This window comes from Monodelphis domestica, chromosome 6 (genome assembly GCF_027887165.1).
Source record: "Monodelphis domestica isolate mMonDom1 chromosome 6, mMonDom1.pri, whole genome shotgun sequence".
NCBI lineage: Eukaryota > Metazoa > Chordata > Mammalia > Didelphimorphia > Didelphidae > Monodelphis > Monodelphis domestica.
The window spans coordinates 11,827,539-11,847,661 of record NC_077232.1 but is presented as its reverse complement, the minus strand read 5'-3'; the positions used below and the strand labels follow the sequence as shown (position 1 = coordinate 11,847,661).

The following is a 20,123-nucleotide window of genomic DNA, read 5'->3' as shown; positions in this document are numbered from 1 at the left end:
TCTCCCACGTACTAGCTGTGTGACCTCGAATAAGTCATTCTTCCCTGGGCTTCAGTTTCCACATCTATAAAATGGGTGGTTGGACTAGATGACTTCTAATAAAGGTTTCTTGAAATTCTGAATCTTTGAGGTTTCTTGCCCCCTCTCCCAGCCTCTCTCTGAGCTCCTCTGTGCCCTCTCTGGTTTCTCTCTGGCCCCTTCTCACCTCTATCCTCTGTGCTTCTTCCTGGCACACTGAGGCACTCTTCTTCCCCTCCCTGGGGTTTCTCTCCTTATATGGTCCCTTCACTTCTCCTCTGGTGGTCAAGCATAGTTCTCTCTCCTCCCCACCCTCTCCTTCATCCCTCCCCTCCTCTTCCCCTTCTTCCTCCATTTCCTCTTCCCTCTCCACTTTTTCTCTCTTCTCTTCCCCTCCTTTTCTCCTTCATCTCCTCTCTTCTCTCTTACCCATTCCCTCCCCTCTCCTCGTACTCCCTCTCCTCTTTCCCTCTCCTCCCCTCCCTCCTTCTTTCCCTCTTCCCTCCTCTCCTCTCTTCTCCATTTACTTACCCCCTCCCCTCTTCTCTTTCTCCCCCTCCCCTCTCCCCTTCTTTTGTCTCCTCCCTTCCCCTCTTCTCTCTACCCCCTCTTCCTCTCCTTCCTCCTCTCCTCCATCACCTCCTCTCCCCGCCCTTCCCCTATCCCCTCTCCTCCTTTCCCCCCTCCTTCCCCCTCCTCTCCGGCTCCCCTCCCCAGCGCCAGAGGGCGCTGCAGGCCGGCCCCGGTCGCCATGGTCACCGCCGGCTGCGCAGGGGGCGTTACGTAAAGCACGCAGCGTCCCCCGGGGGGCGGGGGCGGGCTGGGCGCCGGCGCCGGGCCCTGCGGAAGGCGCGTTAGTGAATCGGGGCCTCGGGCACCCGGGATGGAGGCGGCGGCGGCGGCTGGCCGGGCCCTGCGGCGGCTGCGGCAGTGGCGGGAGGGAGGTAAGTGCTGGCTACGGGGCGGGAGCCGGGGTCCCTGGGCACGCGTGGGGGAGGCGCGGCCGGAGCGCGGGACCGCGGACGCGCGTATGCGGGGGTGGCCGGGGCGCTGACACGTGGGGAACCGGGGGCCTGGGCAGGCAGGAGTGAGGGGGGCCCGGGGACCTCCAGCAGGACCCCCCGCGGCCCCCGGCTCAGTCATTGCCGGACCTCAAACCACAGCTGGCAGGGACTGCAGGACCGCCAGGCCACCCCCTCTCTACGGGCGGGGAAACTGAGGCCCGGTGGTCACGGGGACTTGTCCAAGGTCACTGGGCAGTGAGCGGGGGCGGACCCCGGCCGGGACCTTGGCTTGGAGGTGCGGGTCCCCCGCTGTGGCAGAGGGGCGCTGGCCCCGGCCCCTAGTACGCCTGGCAGGCACTCAGGGCACAGGCTGGCTCTGCCCGCCCCCCCTCCTCCCCCCGGGCTCCACTCACCCTCGGCACCCAGTAAGTGCCTTCCTGATGGTGTCTCCTGCTGGGAGTGTGAGGGGCTCCCCTGGCCCTGCTGTGTGGTCAGCGGCTGGACTTTGAGGCCCCCCCTGTGCTCCCGCCTGGCCCCGGGGACCCCAGGACACCCGCCAACCCCTTTGGGAGGGGCGGAGGAGGACCTACGGAGGGGGAGGGCTCCGAGAGTGAGGAGGTCATCGATGCCAGCCCCTGCGCCCCGCCTTGTGCGGGGGTCTCACCCCACCGCCTCTTTGGGGATGGCTCCAACCGAACCCCCCCCCCAGTCAGCTGGGGCAGGCTGTGTGCGGGGGAGAGGGACGCCTACTCGGAGAACAGCCCGAATTGGGGGGGGCAGACCCCTTCTGGGGCTCCTGCCCCTGCCCTGCCTGCTGGGGTGTCAGGGAGCCCGCCCTCGGGTCAGCTCTTCTGGGGGCTCCCCTCGGGCAGGTGGGTCCAGAGTGGGGCTTGGGGATCCCTGAAGTCCCCCTCGGAGTCTGCATGAGAGGGGTCATGTGGGGATCCCTGCGCCCAGCTCAGCAGCAGCTGCTGGGAGGGTGGGGACGGGAGGGAGGCGGGCCAGGAGGGGGTCTCGCGGGGGGCTGGCAGGAGGGCAGCCGAGCAGGGCGCAGGGTGAGGGCGGCAGGAGGAGGAGAGGAGCCATTTGGAATCCAAGACTCGGGGCGGCCAAGGCAGTGTCCACCGACCTGGTGAGTCAGCAGCCGGCTGGAGGGAGGCTCAGGTGTGGGGGCCAGGCGGGGTGGAGGCTGCAGCCTCCCTCCTTCCCTCCATCACTCCTCAGACTTGGGGCTTTGAGGTGTCGGAGGGAGCTGACAGATCTGGGCTATGGCAGGCAGCGGGAGGAAGATTGGGGAAATGCTGTTGTTTCTCCAGAATTCCCTTCCTGGTTGGTGGTGGGGGCAGGGATGGCTCCCAAGAACCTGGCTTGGGCACGGATGCCAGGGAAGGGGAGGAGCTCAGAGGGCCCCCGGGCCGGGCAGAGGCTCCTGCCACCACCCGGATGGCCACAATGCCAGCTCCTACCCGTGGGGCTCACGGCTGCCATGACCCCATTTTACAGATGCAGACCCTGGTTTTAGAGCTGGAAGGGACCCCGAGGCCATCTAGGCCACCCCTCTGTCTACAGAGGAAGACCCTGAGGGTCAGAGAGGGCTGGGCCCCTGGGACGCTCTGGGGCATTGGCCTGCTGTTGCGGAGGATGGACGTGGGGTCCAGAGAGGAAGGGATGAGCTGGATGTCTGTCCGGAGCCTGGTGTTGGGCGTAATTGGGGCCGCCCACCCTTCCAGGTCACCCTGGCCGGCCTCGTCTCAGCGCCCATCTGGCCGCCGGGGCTCCTGCTTGTCCGGCCTGCGGCTCCCCAGGACAGGCAACTGCGTGGTGCCTCTGGGTGCTGCCCGGCCGGAGGCTTTCTGGCACTTGGAGCACTTCCAGGCGCCCCCAGCTCGGCCTGGGACTCGAGCGCTCTCCGAGGCTGGCAGGGGTGCGGGCTGCACCCCTCTGCAAAGGGCTGCAGAAAGGGGGCCCCTTTCCCTGGGGGGCTTCCTCACCGACTCCACCGGCCAGCGCCCCGGGAGCCCCTGCCTCGGAAGAGGCCTCGAGCCCGCCACCCGTCTCACAAAAGGGCAGAGGGGGTGGCCTGCATGCCTTTATTGTGCCCAGTCACTGGGCTGCTCCCTTCCCGCAGGAAGCCCGTCCTTCTCCCTGGGGTGCTGGGAATTGGCCCTCTCTGGCAGGAAAGGTCCCGGCGTGGGGAATTCGTCCTCCTCTCCTCGGCAGCCCCTCCTGCAGAGTGGACGGCCCGAGGGTCTCTTGTGGGCAGCCTTGGCCCCCCGCCCGCCGCCACACTGTGGGAAAGGAAGGAGGACTCTGGGGAGTGTGGTGAGCAGCCCAGGGCGGATGCGGTCACCCAGCCCGCCGCACACCTTGTGCAGCCCTTCTGAGCCTTGACTCGTTTCTTTTCATGACGGGCCAGATGAGAGAGAGCAGGAGGCAGGGTCCGTGCCCGGGCCTGGACGTGGCACCGAGCAGGCCCGTGCCAGGCCTGGGGATGGCACCATTTGGGGCATCGTTGGGGGGCTGAGCGAGGTTCCTGTGCTTGCCTTGGGGGGGGCGGTGCTGGTTCCCCGGTGTCTGTGGGGGCCCCGGTGTGGGCGTGGGCGGCGAGGGCAGGGGGGGCTGGGAGGCTCGGGGCGCCTGTGTCTGGCCTGGCTGATGCCGGTGGGCGTGAGTGAGTGGGGCGATGGTGGGTTCTGCACAGCAGGAGATCACAGTGGGAGGAGGGAGAAGGAACGCCTTGGAGCTCCAGCTAGAATAGTGGGAGAGGAGCTTTTGTCACAGTGAAGCTTCCTGCTTTCTGGGTATTCCTTAGAAGAAGTCCCAGTTTGGGGCTTGTCTCCGCCATTCGCGCCACCTGTAGGCTTCTCGGCAGCCCCGTTTCCCCTCTTCTCCCGAGCCCCCCACAAGCAGGGAGGGGATCCTGGAGCCGGGGCTGCTGGGGGCTTCTCCTCGGAGAAAAGGGGGTTCCGGGCAGCCCCGGCTCCTTCCATGCTTGTTCAAGGAGCCCCCGGCCCCCTCGTGCTACCCCTCGTACCCCTCGGATAACTCCCAGGGGAGGTGAGTGAAGGAGAAGGAGCGGGAGCCTTTGGGTGACGCAGCCCTGGTGGCGCTCGCTTCTGGGGGACCTGCAGGAGGCAGCTCTTCCGCGCTTGTGCAGTAGCTGTCATTAAGCCCCTTTTGAGCCCCTCCTATGTGCCAGGCACTGGGTGGGATACCAAGACTGACCAGGAGAGGCTCTGCTCTGGGGGGATTTTCTGCTGGGGCCAGGGAACAGCAGATACCTATACCGTTACTCTCAAAGAGTCATCGTTAAGTGCAAAGTCACTTTGGCATTGGGGCAGACCAACAATTGGGGATCGGAAAAAGCCTCTTGTAAGAGACACTGCTTGAACCATGCCGGAAATGGGTCAGACATTCCAAGAGGCTTGTGGGAGGAGAGAGCCTTTCAGACATGAAGGATGGCCTGGAGAGGGGAATTCTTGTAGACAGGCAATCATCAGTAGGCCAGTGAGACCAGAGTGAATGTGGGTGATCAGCCTGGAAAGAGAGGTCAGGGCCACATTGTAAAGGGTTTTCCATATAGTGTACAATAGGGAGCCCCAGAGTGTTCTTGAGCAGGGGAAGTACCGTGAGCAGTCCTCTGCTTTTAGGAATGTCTCTTGGGTAGTTGTGTGGGAAATGGATTAGAGAAGGAGAGAGGACAGCTGCTGGGAGACCACTTAGGAGGCTGTTGGCGTAGCCCAAGCAAGAGGGGATGAATTGTTGACTTGACCAGAATTGAATTCTGAGACCTCAGCTTTCTACTAGTTTGATCTCTAGAGAACAATGGCGAGCTCTTCTGCTCTTCTGGTCATTCCTTTAAGGCTGGCATCTGCTGAACTGATGCCTTCTCTCTGCCCCCCCTCCCCAGTTGTATTAGGGGGGCATCACCAGGGCTCCCTCCATTTATCTCCAGCCTTTTAATCAGGTTCTCGCCCAGTTGCCCGTTGAAATTTCTCCTGCCTGATTTCAGCCCAAGAGGTGACTATTCTGGGAGGTTTCATTAAAACCCTTTTAGTTGTTTTGATCTCTACGCTGGGGGGTGTGGGAAGAGTGAGTGGAGAGTATTTTTTCTCTGAGGTTTTTCTTTTCTTTTTCTTTTTTTTGGAGAGGGAGGCATGTAGGAGGCAGGGGATTGGGGTGTGTGTGTGTATGTGTGTGTGTGTGTGTGTGTGTGTGTGTGTGTGTGTTGGGTGCTTTTCTTGTTAGAGAGAAGATAAAAGACTTCTAACTCATCCTGAATAGGCCCCAGGTCGGTACCTCTCCTGGAACCATTTAATTAATTTATGATTGATGTTCCTTTACTTACTTGAGGTTAATTTATTATTGATGTCCATTCATTATAAAAAAAAGTCCTCCTGAACGGAACCCAGCACATTCTTGGTCTGTGTCTGAAGGACATTCTGGAGGGGGTCTGCTTTGTACTGTGGACATTTATGGCCACCTGGTTTAGGTCTCTCTGCCCTTGTGATTCCTAAGGGAGTGAGACAAAACCCTTGTGTTGTCCCCTTTCAAGAAGTGTCATTTCAGGACAGAGGGTGACCCGCTTGGTCTCCACTCTGCTGTAATCTGGAATATGTTAGCCAGAGTCAGGTTAACTCTCCTTTCTTAATCAGGACAACCAGTGTGCATCACAGCCTTTTAAAGGGGCAAAGACTTGGCCTTCTGGGTGCAGTAGCATGGGCCAGGGGAAGGCAGCTGGCCTGAGCACCAGGAGCCTGATGGACAGTGATCAGTCTGGTCTGGCATCTGAGTCTTGGCTCTGCTGGTCACAGTCAGAACAGACAAGTTTCTCCTTGAAACTCTCCTCACAAGTGGCCATCCAGCTGTTAGGTGAAGAACTCTCATCAGATGGAGCCCCCTTCCTTCCTTCCTTCCTTCCTTCCTTCCTTCCTTCCTTCCTTCCTTCCTTCCTTCCTTCCTTCCTTCCTTCCTTCCTTCCTCCCTTCCTCCCTTCCTCCCTTCCTCCCTTCCTCCCTTCCTCCCTTCCTCCCTTCCTCCCTTCCTTCCTTCCTTCCTTCCTTCCTTCCTTCCTTCCTCCCTCCCTCCCTCCCTCCCTTCCTCCCTTCCTTCCTTCCTCCCTCCCTCCCTCCCTCCCTTCCTTCCTTCCTTCCTTCCCTCCCTCCCTCCATCCCTTCCTCCCTCCCTCCCTCTCTCCCTCCCTTCCCTATTTCCTTCCTTCCTTTCTTCCTCCCTTCCCTCCTTCCTTCCTTCTTTTCTTCCTTCCCTTCTTTCCTCCTTCCCTCCTTCCCTCTCTCCCTCCCTTCCTCCTTCCTTCCTTCCTTCCTCCCTCCCTTCCTCCTTCCCTCCCTCCCTCCCTTCCTCCTTCCCTCCCTCCCTCCTTCTTTCCCTCCCTCCTTCCTTCCCTCTTTCCTTCCTTTATTCCTTCCTTCCCTCCTTCATTCGTTCCTTCCTCCCTCCCTCCCTCCCTTCCTTCCTCCCTCCCTCTCTCCCTCCCTTCCCTCTTTCCTTCCTTCCTTCCTTTCTTCCTTCCTTCCCTCCTTCATTCTTTTCTTCCTTCCCTCCCTCCCTCCCTCCCTCCCTCCCTCCCTCCCTCCCTTCCTTCCTTCCTTCCTTCCTTCCTTCCTTCCTTCCTTCCTTCCTTCCTTCCTTCCTTCCTTCCTTCCTTCCTTCCTTCCTTCCTTCCTTCCTTCCTTCCTTCCTTCCTTCCTTCCTTCCTTCCTTCCTTCCTTCCTTCCCTCCCTCCCTCCCTCCCTCTTTCCCTCCCTCCCTCCCACCCAAGGTGGCCCATTCCATTTAAAATGACTAGAGTCAGGAGAGAGTTTGTTAGGTTCCAAGCTTAAATCTGTTGCCCCCCCCCCCCGAATTCAGCCCTTCACTGTGTTGAGCAGAACAAGCCTAATTCATCTTCTCCGTCACCTTTCACATTTCACTGTCGTTCTCCACCTAATCTTTGCCATGCTAACTGTCCCCAACCCCTTCACCAAATTTCTGGGTGCCAGATCTTGAGGCCCTTTCCCAACCTAGTTCCTGCCTTCTGGACATTGTCCAGCTTGCCAATGTCCTGAGAGTGGCGCCTGGAGCTAGACACAGAAGCCACACATGGCTTGGCCAAAGTGGAATCGAGTGGACTCTGAGGGACTTCATCCTCCATGCCTCAATGTAGCTGGCCACCTGTTTACTTCTTTGGCTGCCAAACTGGGCTTTTGACCTGAGTGTGCCGTTCGCTAATACCCCCAGATCTTTGGGGGAGCTATTGTGTCGCTGCCCACCCTCCCTTTGGGACTCCTGAAGTTGATTTCTGAAGTCCAAATGTGAGGGAAACATTCCATTTCTCCCTATTGCACAGAGATCTTTTTGGATCTTGATTCTAGCACCCAGCGTATTGGCCATGTCCTTGTTTCTGTCTCCTCTTCGTTTGATAAATATTGCATTTATGCCTTCTTCCACGCCATTGGGGAAAATGTTAAACCGTGTCGTGACCAGCAGAAATTCGGGAGACCTCCTTCTAAAGAGATACCATTTGTCCCCCTCTTTGTGACCCCATTTGTGGTTTTTTGGGCAAAGATTCTGAAGTGGTTGGCCATTTTCTTCTTCAGCTCACTTTACAGATGAGGAAACTGAGGCAAGCAGGGTGAAGTGACTCAACCAGGTCAGCCAGCTAGGAAGTGTCTGAGGCCAGATTTGAACTCAGTTCCCCCGGACTTCAGAGCCAGTACTCTCTACAGGGTACCATGTAGCTGCCTAAGTGGACCTCAAGCTCCTAATGATTAATGTTACTAATAATGATTAAAATCACTACTACTAATTACCCATTGGGTCTGACTGCTCAGCTCGCTCTTGATCTACCTGACTAGCCATCCTACTGTCCCTCTCTTGACCAGCATGAGACACTGGGAGGAATGCTTTGCCTAAATCGAGGCAAACCGTATGTAGTACAGCATCCTCTCAGCTTCCGGTCTGGTAGTGCTGTCAGAAAAGGAAAGGAAGTGACTCCAGCATGAACCGGTCCTGGGGCAGCCGGCTGGGATGGCCACTTCCTTTCTGGAGGGTCACTCAGTAGCCCTTGGATTCTGCAGAGTCGACTGTCCCCCTTTCTGAAAGCCGGGCCCTTTGCCTTGCTTTAGCCCTTTCTCATTTCCCACAGTCGGCCAGAGGTCACTAAGCCGATCAGCCGTCGCTGTCTCTGGTTCTTTGAATGCTCTGGGCTGCTCGAGGGCCCGGTCTGGTGACTTGGACTCATCTGGGGCAGCAGCGAGGTGCTCGCTCCCTATCTCCCTCCTCATCTTGGGTTTCACCTTTCTATCTGCCAGAATCGTTCTGTCTTGTCCAGTTCCAAGACTGTTCTCTTCAGCAGAGACAATGACATAAATTAGAGCTGAGTCCTCTTACCTTCTGTCCATTGTCATCCTGGTTAGTGAGCCCAGGTGGCCGGCCCTCCCATCTTCCACCCTCCTTTTCCCCTAACAAAGCTGACGAAAGTGGCCCTCTTTAGGGTCTGTGGTCCTCTCCCCTTGTCTCACTCCTGAACTTCGTTGCCCCTGGCCCTTTTCCGATAGGCTCCTCCTTCCATCTGGTGGCTGAGCCAGTTGGTCAATGGGGTTCTTGTATGGCCAAATTGGCTCTTTCCACAGCTCCCCTTTTCTCTCCTCCATGGAATGCTTTCCCTTTGTGTTTGAGAATTTAATTCGTGAGAACTTCCCTTCCCTCCCGGCTTAAATTCCTCTGCGAGTGTTAGGGCCTAGGATCCTACCTAGCCTTTTGGCTGAACCCTTTGAAAGCCACTCCCCTGAAATCTAGGGTGCATGGCAGCCGGCTGTCTGACTTTCCTTTCATCTTGCTCAAGATCTCAGATGGAGTGACTTTTCCCTTCTTCGGTAACAAGTTTCTTCTCCTTGGTGATGAGCAGGTCCAGAAGAGCAGTCCTCTTTACTGCTGCTGCTGCTGCTTCTTGAAGTAATTACTTACGAAGGCAGGTCAAAAATGATTAGCTGCTTTGTTTTGACAGGGAGACAGCTCCAGCAGATGCCTAGATCATCCATATCCTTTATCGTTTTCTAGAGTCTGCTTCAGGGGCTGGCTTGTGATATTTCTCAAGCTCCTCATATGTTTCTTCTCTCTGCTCAGGTGGTCTGTAGTATATTCTGATGTGATTTTATTTTTTTATTTTAAAAAATTTTATTTAATTAAGAAAAATGTTCCATGGTTACAAGATCCATGTTCTTTCCCACCCCCCCTCCCATAGCCAATGTCCAATTCCACTGGGTTTATTTAAACATGTCCATTGATCAAGACTTATTTCCATATGATTGATATTTGCACCAGGGTGATCCTTTAGAGTCTACATCTCCAATCCTATCCCCATGGAACCATGTGATCAAGCAGTTGATTTTTCTTCTGTGTTTCTACTCCTGTAGTTCTTTCTCTGGATAGTGATGTGATTTTAGATCATTAAAAAATTTTTTTTTTCAGTTACACATATAAACAATTCTTAAAAAAACAAACTACCTTCTGTCTTAGAATCAATATCGTATATCAGCTCCAAGACAGAAGAGTGGTCAGGGCTAGGCAATAGGGGTCAAGTGACTTGCCCAGGGTCACCCAACTGGGAAGTGTCTGAGGCCAGATTTGAATTTAGGACCTCCCATCTCTAGACCTGGCTCTCAACCCACTGAGCCACTCGGCTTCCCCCTAGAAACAATTTTAACAATTATTTTCTGACATTTTAGGATTCCGATTTTCTCCCTCCTTCCCGCCCCCCATCTCCCTGAGGCAGTGAATAGAGTGATAGAGGCTGTGCTCATACTTTCATGTAACACACGTTTCCATGTTGCTGATGTTATGATAGAAGACACACGTCACATATACAAGAGAAACCTCATGAAGGATATAGAGTGGAAGACAGAATGGTTGGTTCGAGACTCCCACAGCTCCTTCTTTGCCTGCGGGCAGCACGTTCATCAGAGTCCCTCGTGGTCGTCTTGGAGACTTGCTTTGCTGGCAGTGGTTTAGTCCTTCACAGCTGATCCTCGTCCAGTACCTGCTACCCTCCACACTGCTCTCCTGGTTCTTCTCACTTCACCTTGCATCGGTTCATAGAAGTCTTTCAACGTTCGTCATTCCTTATGGCTATACCTCCCCGCTCGTTCAGCCATGCCCTCCTTGATGGACAGTCCCTCAGTTTCCAATTCTTTGCCACTACAAAAGACTGTCAGGTCCTGTTTCTGTTGCCACTGATCTTGCCGTGCCTCTGGATTGTGTCCTAGAAAGGCATTTCTTTATAGAACATCCTATAACGTTTCCCTCTCTGTAGTTTGCTCTTTTCTTTTGGAATTGCGTGCTCCCTTCTAGAGCAGATTCTTCCGTTTTTTGTGTGCCCTGCACCCCGTGGGCATCCTGGTGCGGCTTGGGCCCCTTCTACGGAGGATGACCAAGGAAACCAGTCCCTGAAGCATCGGTAGCACAACGTTTGGAAAAGCCAGAGTTCAGGGATCCCGGGTTGAGAACCCTGTCCCGGAGCCACGTTCTAGTCTCGGCCTGTCTCCTTGCATTAGCTTCTGTGGGCTGCTTTGCTTGCTGGCCCTCCTTTGTGTATTTGCATATAGAGATCTGCAGACTTGGGCTTTATTGCTGCCTCCTTTCTTGGAGTTTGTCTTCTAGGAAGGCCTGTGCCTCTCCCTCCCTTTTTCTTCTTTCGTGGTTCCTCTCTATGGTATCTAGCTTGACTGACTGGAACACTGTTTCCCTGATGTGATAAAGTCTTTTCAAATTAGGTCTGCAGCTTTAGCACTAAGACTTAGTATTGATTCTAAGACCGAAGGTGAAGGGGTTTAGAATGAATGAATGAATGAATGAATGAATGAATGAATGAATGAATGAATGACTACACTAAAACCAGATGTGTAGGACTCAAGGAAAATAAATGTTATCAGCCCGTGTTAGGTAGACTCCATCCCTTGCAGTGGGACATTTCACTCCATCATCCGACCATGGAAACCCTGCTCTTACACAGCTCTCCCCTCCTATTAACTTAAAAACAATGTATTTCGTTGGAGAAGTTTTCTTTTTATTGTTGCTTCTCGTTGTTACATGATCATTTCTCCTCCCTTCCCTCTGAACCCTTCCTTGGAACAAAGAAACAAGCCCTTTTCCCTCCCTTCTCTGCCGCCTCTCCATGAAGAGGGAGATGTTTCTTTTTTGCCCTCCCTCCCTCTCTGTCTCTTTCCACTCTTACTGTTTGCCTTAAAATGGATATTGAATATCAGTCCCAATGCAGAAGTCAAGACGAGGCAGTTGGGGTAACTTGCCCCAGCTAGGAAGTGTCTGAGGCCAGATTTGAACCCAGGACCTCTCATCTCCAGGCCTGGCTCTCCATACACAGAGCCCCCACACTGTCCCTCTTGTCTCCCTTTGCATGCCCAAAACGGAGCCGAAGGCCTGGGACACAGAGGTGCTTGCCGAGGGACAGCTAGCCTAACTAGCTGTTCGCTTTGCCAGGATGCTTTTCCTTCTTGCCCAAGATTTGGTGATCCTTTTGGGTGCTTTTTAGCTTCCTCTGGTGGCAGCCCTCGTGCCCAGAGAATCACACTTTGCTCGAGCTGGAGCGAATCCCGGCTCCTTATTGGTCCACGTCGGGCATCGAGGTCGACGGTAATTCCTGTGATTGCCGCGTTCCTGCTCCAGGATTGTCGCCATGACCTTTGCTCCGCTCCGGCAGAGCCTCTGCTCTGAGTCTCCTGGCCAGGGGCAGGAGGCCGAGCCTTCCTCCTTCCTGTGTGCTCCCGGGCCTGAAGTCTGCAGAGCAGGCTGGACCATCTCATCAGCCGACAGGGCGTAATGCAAACACCGGCTGCCTCAGGGCTGTCCCAGGGAGCCAGAGGGGGTTTGGCTCGGTGCCAGGAAGCCTGGAGGGGCCCCTGTGGGAATGGGTGAGCCGGCACCGCCCTGGTGCACAGGGGAGGCCCAGGGGGAGCCTCTGACCTGGGCCAGCTCGTGAGGCTCTCCCAGCCTGCAGTCTGTGGGCTCGGGCTAACCGTTCAGAACCTCCGTTTCCCATCTTTAGACGAGGGAGAATGAGCACTGTCCTGCCCAGGGAGAGCCTTCTGAGGAAGCACCACGGGCTGGGTAGAGTGCCTCCCTGGCCAGGGGCCCGGCCTGGCTGCTGCCGGGAAGCACTCACTTCACATCCAGCCTCAGACACTTCCTGGCTCTTAGAGGCACGTCCTTGAGCTTTTCTGCAGCTTTAGTGTCCTCGTCTGTAAAATGGGATAATAACAGGCCTGGGATCTTGGTGAGGCTCCAGGGAGCTCATGCGTGTGACGTGTTTTGTCAGCCCCGAAGCAGGCTCTTCCTCCCCTTCTCTGGGGCCTGGACGCTGCCGGCCCCCCTCAGAACCCCGGATGGTTAACTCCTGCCCCCCCAGAGCTCCCAGGGTGGACAAGGCACCGTTGGCCAGTCTGCTACGACTGACTCGGGTCCTGCTGGGTGCCGGCCCTTCTCGAGCTCCCGGTGTCTCGGGGAGCTGACTCGCTCTCGACGGGATCCCTGGGGGGGTCTGTCCCAGAGAAGGCCCCGAGAGGGGGGAGCCTGGCGAAGGCTGTGCCTGGGCTCCTGGGCTCTGGAGGTCCGGCCCTTCCCGGGAGCTCCCACCCAGGATGACGCAGAGAGCCGGGAATGGGCCCAAGGGTGCTCTGAGTCCAGCCACGCCGTCTCGGTTCTGTGGGAGGATCGGGGGCTTTGGGAGCGGGAGAGTAGCCGATCCAGCCTCCTCGGGGGCTGCAGGGGTGGCTGTTGGGGTCTGGGGCGTCCGCCCTGCGGAGCAAGGCCAGGGGCCGGCTGCTCGGCTCGGTAGCCTGAGGTGCGTCCGGTGGCGAGGAGATGACCACCTGGCCCGGGGACGGAGGAGCCTCCTCCGGGGGGGGGGGGGGGACGTCGGACAGGAAGTGTCCGGGTGACCCCGGGCGAGTCACCAGGTCAGGGGCTTCTCGGTGCCCGGCTGCTTTGCTGGAGCAGACTCGAGCGGAGGGACCCCAGAATCTAGCCAATCCCCACCTGCTGGCCGGGCCCTGGGATGTTTGGGGCGCTTCCTGGGGCCTCCTCTGTAAATAGGCTTCAGCATGGCGGCCAGGCCCCGGGGGGGGGGGCGCAGGCTCCCGGCTGAGCCCCACTTTCTCAGACCTTCCCTCCGGGGCCCGGCAGGCTCTCTGCAGTGGCTCGGAGAGAACAGACCAGCCGGAGAGGTCCCCGCCCCAGTGACACCAGAGAAAGGGGGGCTGTGGGCTTGGGAAGCGGCCGGCCTCCCTCCCCGTGGCCGCGTTCCCAGGGCGTTGGCCCAGCGTTCGCTGGCCTTCTCCTCGGCTTTCCTCCCAGGCTGCCTGCGGCCCTCCTTCTCTCCTGGCCCAGCCACCCTGGAGGAGGGGAAGCAGCCTTCGGAGAGCCCCAGCTGGGTGCCGGCCGCCGCCTCCGCAGATGTCCGTGAAGTGACTTGCCCAGGGTCACACAGCAAAGCCAGTACCCGAGGCTAGATTCGAACCCAGGCCCCGAGCTCTGAGGAGCCTGGAGGGTCCATCCGGTGTCTGATCATTCCACTTCCTCCACTTTCTGCCGGGGATGACCTCAGTCCGCTCTGGCTCTGGCTCTCGGGGTGCAGCCGGCTCCTGGCTGTCGGGTTCCTCGTCCGCTGGGCCCCGGGCAGAGCCCGGTGGGCTTTCTGGGGCCGAGATCCACGCGAATAAGCTCCGACGCAGCGCGGGCACCGGCCCCCCCCCCCCCCCCCCCCCCCCGCTGAGCCGACACGCCCGGAGCCTCCTGGCACAAGCCGAGCCCTGGGGGGGGGGGGGGTGACCTTTCTCCGGGCTGCCTCTCCAGCGGCTCCAGCTCACATCCTGCCTCTCCTCCCCCCCTGCCATCTGCTGGCTCCGGCATGGGCCAGCCCGACCGGCTTTTCCTCTTCGCTCCCCCTCGGGCTTCGCCACCCTCCGGGCCCCTTGAGGCGGCCTCTGGGACTCCCCTCGCGAGCCCCGGAGGCCCAGGAGCACCCCCGGCGCTGGGCCTCCCGGCCTGCAGTGGGGCGCTCGGGCCCGGCCCGTGGAGGGGCCCGTGGAAGCTCCCTGGGCCGGAGAGAGGGCGCTGTCTGGCTGCCTCCGCCTCGGGCCTCTCCCGTGGCTGCGCCGGTGCCCCTGCAGCCCTCTCCAGGCCCGGGCACGGAGCCTTTGTGGAGGCGGCCCGTGGGGGCTGGAGGCCGAGTCGGCCATTTGTCTGTGAAGGCCTTCGCTGTTCCTCTGGCTTCTGAGCAGTGGTCGGGGCGCCCCCCCTTCCCCCCCCGGCCCCTTTTCCCAGGCCCTCCCCGGAGCTTCGGCCGGCCTGGGAATGCCCGGGGGGGGGGGGGGAGAACAGCCACAAGGCCCGTGGGGGGGCGTCCGCAGGGGGGAGCCGGAGCCGGCTGGGTGGGGCCGTCCTGGGCAGGGGGCAGCGGGGGGGATGGGAGGTCCGGGCCGCTCGCTTCACCCCTTCGGCCCCCGCGCCCAGGGGGAGCCCTCGGAGGCCCCGGGGGGCGTCAGCCAGCGCCGGGCACGGCGGGCGGCCGTTAACCGGCCCTGCTGAAGCACGGGCTGGCGGTGCCAGGGAGCCGCGATGCCCGCCCGGCCGCTCCTCTGCCCGCTCGAGTCGGTCTCCCGTGGGGGCTGGGAGGAGGCAGAGCTGGTGCCGGGCAGGCGGGGGGCTCGCAGGCCTCTTTGAGGTTTCCCAGAGGGGACCTGAGGCCGGGACGAGGGGAGTGACGGGGCCCCCCCCCCGGTAGCTCTGGGTGGCACGGGGGCAGGGCGGGAGGCCCGCACACCCCCGTCTTCCTCTCCTCCCCCCTCGGCACCCCCTGGAGGCGTTAGAAGGCACCCCGGCCCGAGGCTGGCGCCGGGATTTCCCTGGCTGACTCAGCCTGGATCACGCCGATGTCGTGGGGGGCGACTGGGTGATGACGGGCAGAGCCACCCCCGACGGGGCTCCTCGCCTTCGGAGAAGGAAGTCCCCAAAGCGGTTTGAGCCGGACCCCCCCCCCCCCCCGGCTCTTTTCTGCTTTTTTAACCCCTCCCTGTCCAGCTCAGAATCAGTTTGGCTCCAAGGCCGAAGGGCAGGGGGGAAGTGACCTGTCCAGGGTCACCCAGCTGGGAGGGGTCTGAGGCCACGTTGGAACCGGGGACCTCCACTGAGCCAACCCCCCCCTTCTTCCTGCCCAGATCAGGGCTCCGGGCCTCATTCCTCCCTCCCAGGGGTCCCTGTTCCTTCTCTCAAGGCGCTTCTTCCCCTCCCCCCGCAGAGAGGATCCTGGGGAGGCCCGAGCAGGGCCGTGTGGGCCGCCGTGTCAGTGGGGGAGCTGCGGCGGGGGCTTGGGGGCGGCGCGTGGAGGGAAGAGCAGACAAGCAGGGGAGGGCTCCCGGGCGGCCCTGCGGGGGCGTCGCCAGCTGAGCGGTGTGTGCCCGTCTGATTGGCGCTGCCTGTGGGCACACAGGGCAGGGCCGGGTCGGTGCCCTCGGCCTGTGCCGCCTCGCCGCAGATCCGGGATGTTTCTGCGCACCAGCCCCGCCTCGGCTCCCCCGGATGGGGGCAGGATGGCGGCCGGGCCGGGAGGTGGCCTGGAGCAGCCGTGCGGGCCGCGGGCCGCCGGAGGGCGACCCAAAGGATTCTCGGGGACGCGCCGGGGCTGCAGGGGCTCTCGCTCCCTCCTCCAGCCCAGCGACGCGCAGACCCCCTGCTCAGCTCCTCGCTGGCTCCCCCTCATCTCGGGGGTTCCAGCCCCGCTACTGCTTGGTTCTTTTTCTTTAACCCCTTCCCTCCCTCTTAGCGTCTGCGCTGTGCAGTGGCTCCAAGGCAGAGAGAAGTAAAGGCTCGGCAGTGGGGGTTACGTGACTTGCCCACGCTCACACAGCCAGGAAGTGTCTGAGGCCCCATTTGAACCCCTGGCTCTGAATCCACTGAGCCACCCAGCTTCCCCCAGTACTTGTTTCTTGTAAATGATTCTGTCTCCCATCTCTCGGCCTTTGCTCAAGCAGTGCCCCACTCCTGGAATGCTTCCTCTTCTCCCTTCTGCTCTGCCAACCCCTGGCTCCCCTCTCACGTAGCGCCAGGGCTCCCTTATTCCAAGGCCTTCCTGCCTCCAAATTTCCTTGCATTTATGCCGTATCCATTTCTCTCTCCCCACCTGGGCACATACGTTTGACCACGTGCTCTGTACGGGCATGGTGATCTGTTTCGTCTTGTCTTTGCCTGGCCCACGGGAAAGTGGGCGCAGACTCGGGGCTCAGCGAGGTGATTGCACAAAGCTGGGAAGACCTAAAGGCCTGGGGTACGGCCTCCCAGGAAGCCATTCCCTGGGCTGAGCACTTCGGCACCACTGGTGAAGAAATGACGCAACGTTGGCTGTTGAGGAGGGAGCTGGGCACGAGAACAGGAATGCCAGGCCAGAGGCGTGTACCCAGCAGCCGGGCCAGCCTGCCCTTGATCTGACGGTGGAGAGGGTGTCAGTGAGGCCCAAGGCCCTGAGTGCAAGGCCCGCTTGTATCCCACACACAGCTGGCTGCCAGGAAGCCGCCTCTCCCTGCCATCCCCATGGTGCTTCTCTGCCTTCTCCCACCTCTGCTTCCCCTCATGGTAGCTTTCCAATGTTGAAAAGGGAGGAGGCCACACTGAGGGATTCCTGCACACCAGAAATGCTACCTCTGGAGAGATGGAAAAGGCGAGGGTCCAAATTCTCCACAGACAGGGCTGAAGCCCTCGCCTTTTTTGTTCAAGAAGATCTGTGATCATCTTCCTGGGTGTCCAGCCTCAGACTGTGTCCTTGTGTCTCTGCTATTCTCCCAAGACTGGAGCCGGTGAGGCCTGTTATCCGCCCAGACCCCTCAGGCACCCCTCTGGAGCTGGACTGGGCATAGAAGAGCCCATTGCTCTTTATCCAGAGGAAATGGGGGAAAGAGTTCCTGCTGCACTGTGTCCCCGAGGATTTCTCCTTCGGCTTTAGGCCTCATCCCAGTCAGGTGACTACAGCAGCTCTTTTATTAGGTGCCTCTGAGCCCAGCCCGAGGGATACAGAAGTGAAAATGAAGCCAGCCTTGCCCTCAGCTAGCTTAGAGTCTGTTGGGAAATGGCAGTAATGGAATTGACAACAGTGCCCGCCTAAGGGAATAGGGAACATACGAGGTCAGTAACAGGGAATTGACAGCTGTGCCCGCCTAAGGGAATAGGGAACATACAAGGTCAGTAACAGGGAATTGACAGCTGTGCCCGCCCAAGGGAATAGGGAACATACAAGGTCAGTAACAGGGAATTGACAGCTGTGCCCACCTAAGGGAATACGGAACATACAAGGTCAATAACAGGGAATTGGCAACAGTACCCGCCTAAGGGAATAGGGAACATACAAGGTCAATAACAGGGAATTGGCAAGGAGGAGGATGGAAGGAGGAACAAGAAGGGGCACAGGCTGTGCAAAGACTTGGAGGTGGGAGAGCAACAAGTAGGCCCATTCGGCTGGAAGTGGAATTTGAAGAGGGGTGTCGTGTGTAATAAGCCTGGAAAAGCAGCCTGGGCAGCTGGCAGAGAGGAAGTGGGCTGGTGGCATGGGTGTCTGATCAGAGGAAGGTGGGTAGACTATCTTGTTTCCCATTTGGTGTTTTTGTGGTACATAGTGGAGTCACAAATCATTCTGACCTCAGCTGTTGTTTCAGCCCAGATTTCTGGCCAGGCTCCCAGGCAGTTAGTTACCTGGTGCAGGGTCCAAATTGAGCTCCACCCATGGGCTGGAGAAACCGCAGCTTTGGGGGTTGAACCAGAAAATTGTTTCCCTGCCTATTGGCCCAGCACTCAGACAAGTCATGCGTCTGGAATCCAAGCTCCCCTCTGGCTCCCCTTTTGGCTGAAATCGGCTTGGTGGAGGTCTGGCCACAGTAGGCAGCCACGCCTTGAAACAGTGGATCTCCTGCAGCACCTGCAGTCCCCCCAGACCCCTGGCATTCCTGTGGCCATGAGGGGCCTCTTGGGGGCTTGAAACATGCCCCCGCCAGACAGCTGTTGGGTGTGCAGGCAGACCGGCCTCCATTTGTGAGCTTCAGATGTGGGAGGGAAGTGAAGGCAAGAGACCAGGAGGTGGCCCTGGTTGGGCTGGTGTCCGAGTCTGCCCAGACTTGGTTGGCACTTGGCTCCTCCGCGCCCCTCGGACCTCCCTGGTCCTCTGTAGCAGGACTGGGGGACTGAGATCATTTGTCCAGGGTGGGCATGGCCAGCACCCGTTATCAGCTCCCTGGTTCGGGCACTGCCAGGTTCTGGGCTGGGTGCCCTTCAGAAAGCAGCAAAGGTCCGGCCCAAGCTTTGTTCCCAAGCAGCCTCGCCCTGAGGGAGGACAGTTATGTATTGTCCTGTTTGCTGAAGGATCTGCCCAGCCTTGGTGGTGCAGGTGCACGAGAGGGAAGGCTGGATCCTCCAGACCCTCTCCTGCTTCGACAGGAAGTTCCTCTTGGGTGGGCATCATCTCTTCCTGGTTTATTCTCAGCACCCGGCCCTCTGGGAGAGCAAACCCTGCAACCCCGAGATCGCCAGCAAGGCTTCCTCAAGCCTCCAGGCCTCAGAGCTTCTGGGACAAGAGGGGGCAGCGTCGGGCACTGGACTGCCGGGGAGGGTAGTGGAAAGCCCTGGGCTCTGGCTGGTGGGCAGCTGGGGGTGCCAGGGAGCCTGGAAGCTGGCCGGGTGTCTGAAACCTGTAGAGAAGGTGATGTGAGGGCTCTCTGCCCAGCTCTGGACAGGGTTAGGGGAGAGCGGAGGGGAGGGGAGGGGGGATGCAGAGGACAAAGCCAGCCCAGAGCACGAGAAAGAGTGAAGAGAAACTTCAGTTATCCGGAATGACATCTTCAGCTCACCAAAGGGAGAGGCAATGACAGGGAGAAACTCTGTCCTGAGTCAGAGCCTCCCTAACAGGAAGAAGGTGGTTCCGGGGGGGAAATGATGGGAATGTTGGGGGAGAGAAAGCTGAGCACGGCCTGATCCTGGGAAAAACAGATTCCAGGCAGTTCCAAGGAGGGATATGGGGGGGGGGGGGATCCTAGACTGCCATCCCACGGGGGAGATTCCTGCCCATGAGGGATGGTGGAGACACCAAGGAAACAAATTCCACTGAGGAGGAAAATGGGGGTCAGGTGGAGATCAATGAACAGAGAACTGCCCCAAGCAGCTTATTAGCCTTTAAAAATGAACTGAATCTGGCCTCAGACCCTTCCTGGCTGGGTGACCCTGGGCAAGTCCCTTAACCCCATTGCCCAGCCCTTACTGCTCTCTGCCTTGGAACCACTACAGTGCTGATGCTGAGACAGAAGATGCGAGTGAAGAAAGGACTGTATGGAAGATGGAAATGGCAGTGATGGAGGACGGCAGCCGGAGCAGTGAAGCTCCAAGTGACCTGAAGTTCCAGGGGAAGCAGAAGTGGAGAGGAGCCTGGAGGAGGGGCCAGATGGGATGAAGGTACCTGACAAGAGACAGAAGACAGAGCTGCTCACTTCCTTGTGTTTCCATTTCCTTTCTCTGCTGAAGAGTGACCTTTGCATGGAGAATGTCAGAACAGAAAGGGTGACCGGGGAGCTGATGGCTGTGATATCAGCTGATTGTCTTTAATGAATCCAAGTCACCTGACCCAATGGACCACTCTTCTCCGGTAGAGCCTCCTAATCGAGCTGAAGGGGACCTTGGAGGCCATTTGTCTCACCCCCTCAATTTATCAACAAGAAAACGGAGGCGTCCCCAAAGCTTCACCTGTGACAAATAGTAGGGGGCTGCCATTTGAACCCAAGTCTCTCAACCCCCAAACCCATTGGTCTTTCCACAAACCTGTGACCCCAAACACTGGGCAAAGTTCTAGGGATCCAGATCCAGCCTGGGGACACTAAAAGGACAGTTAGATGCCTTCTCTGGCTAATGAAGGATTATGGTGAAAGGGAGAGAGAAGGAAGGACCAGAGAAAGGCAAAGGAAGAAGAATGGCATCCACAAACTGGGTTAGTGAATACAATTTTAGTTCCCAGGGAAATCCTAGGACAGATCATCCAGAGATGAGAATGGCTATCTGGAA

The 20,123-nt window shown here is 58.6% G+C and overlaps 1 protein-coding gene across 3 annotated transcripts in view; it reads left to right on the top strand.

Annotated features, from left to right (window-relative positions):
* Positions 1 to 20,123, top strand: part of DAGLA (diacylglycerol lipase alpha) — an 81,732-nt gene that overhangs the window by 35,887 nt on the left and 25,722 nt on the right. Inside the window, exon 1 of one of the 3 annotated variants that reach the window (XM_056803572.1) lies at positions 816 to 962. The exons of the other annotated variants lie outside the window; for them this stretch is intronic. The gene's annotated coding sequence lies outside the window, so the exon portion shown is untranslated. Of the gene's footprint in view, positions 1 to 815; positions 963 to 20,123 lie in introns of those variants that run through there. 3 annotated transcript variants of the gene reach the window in all.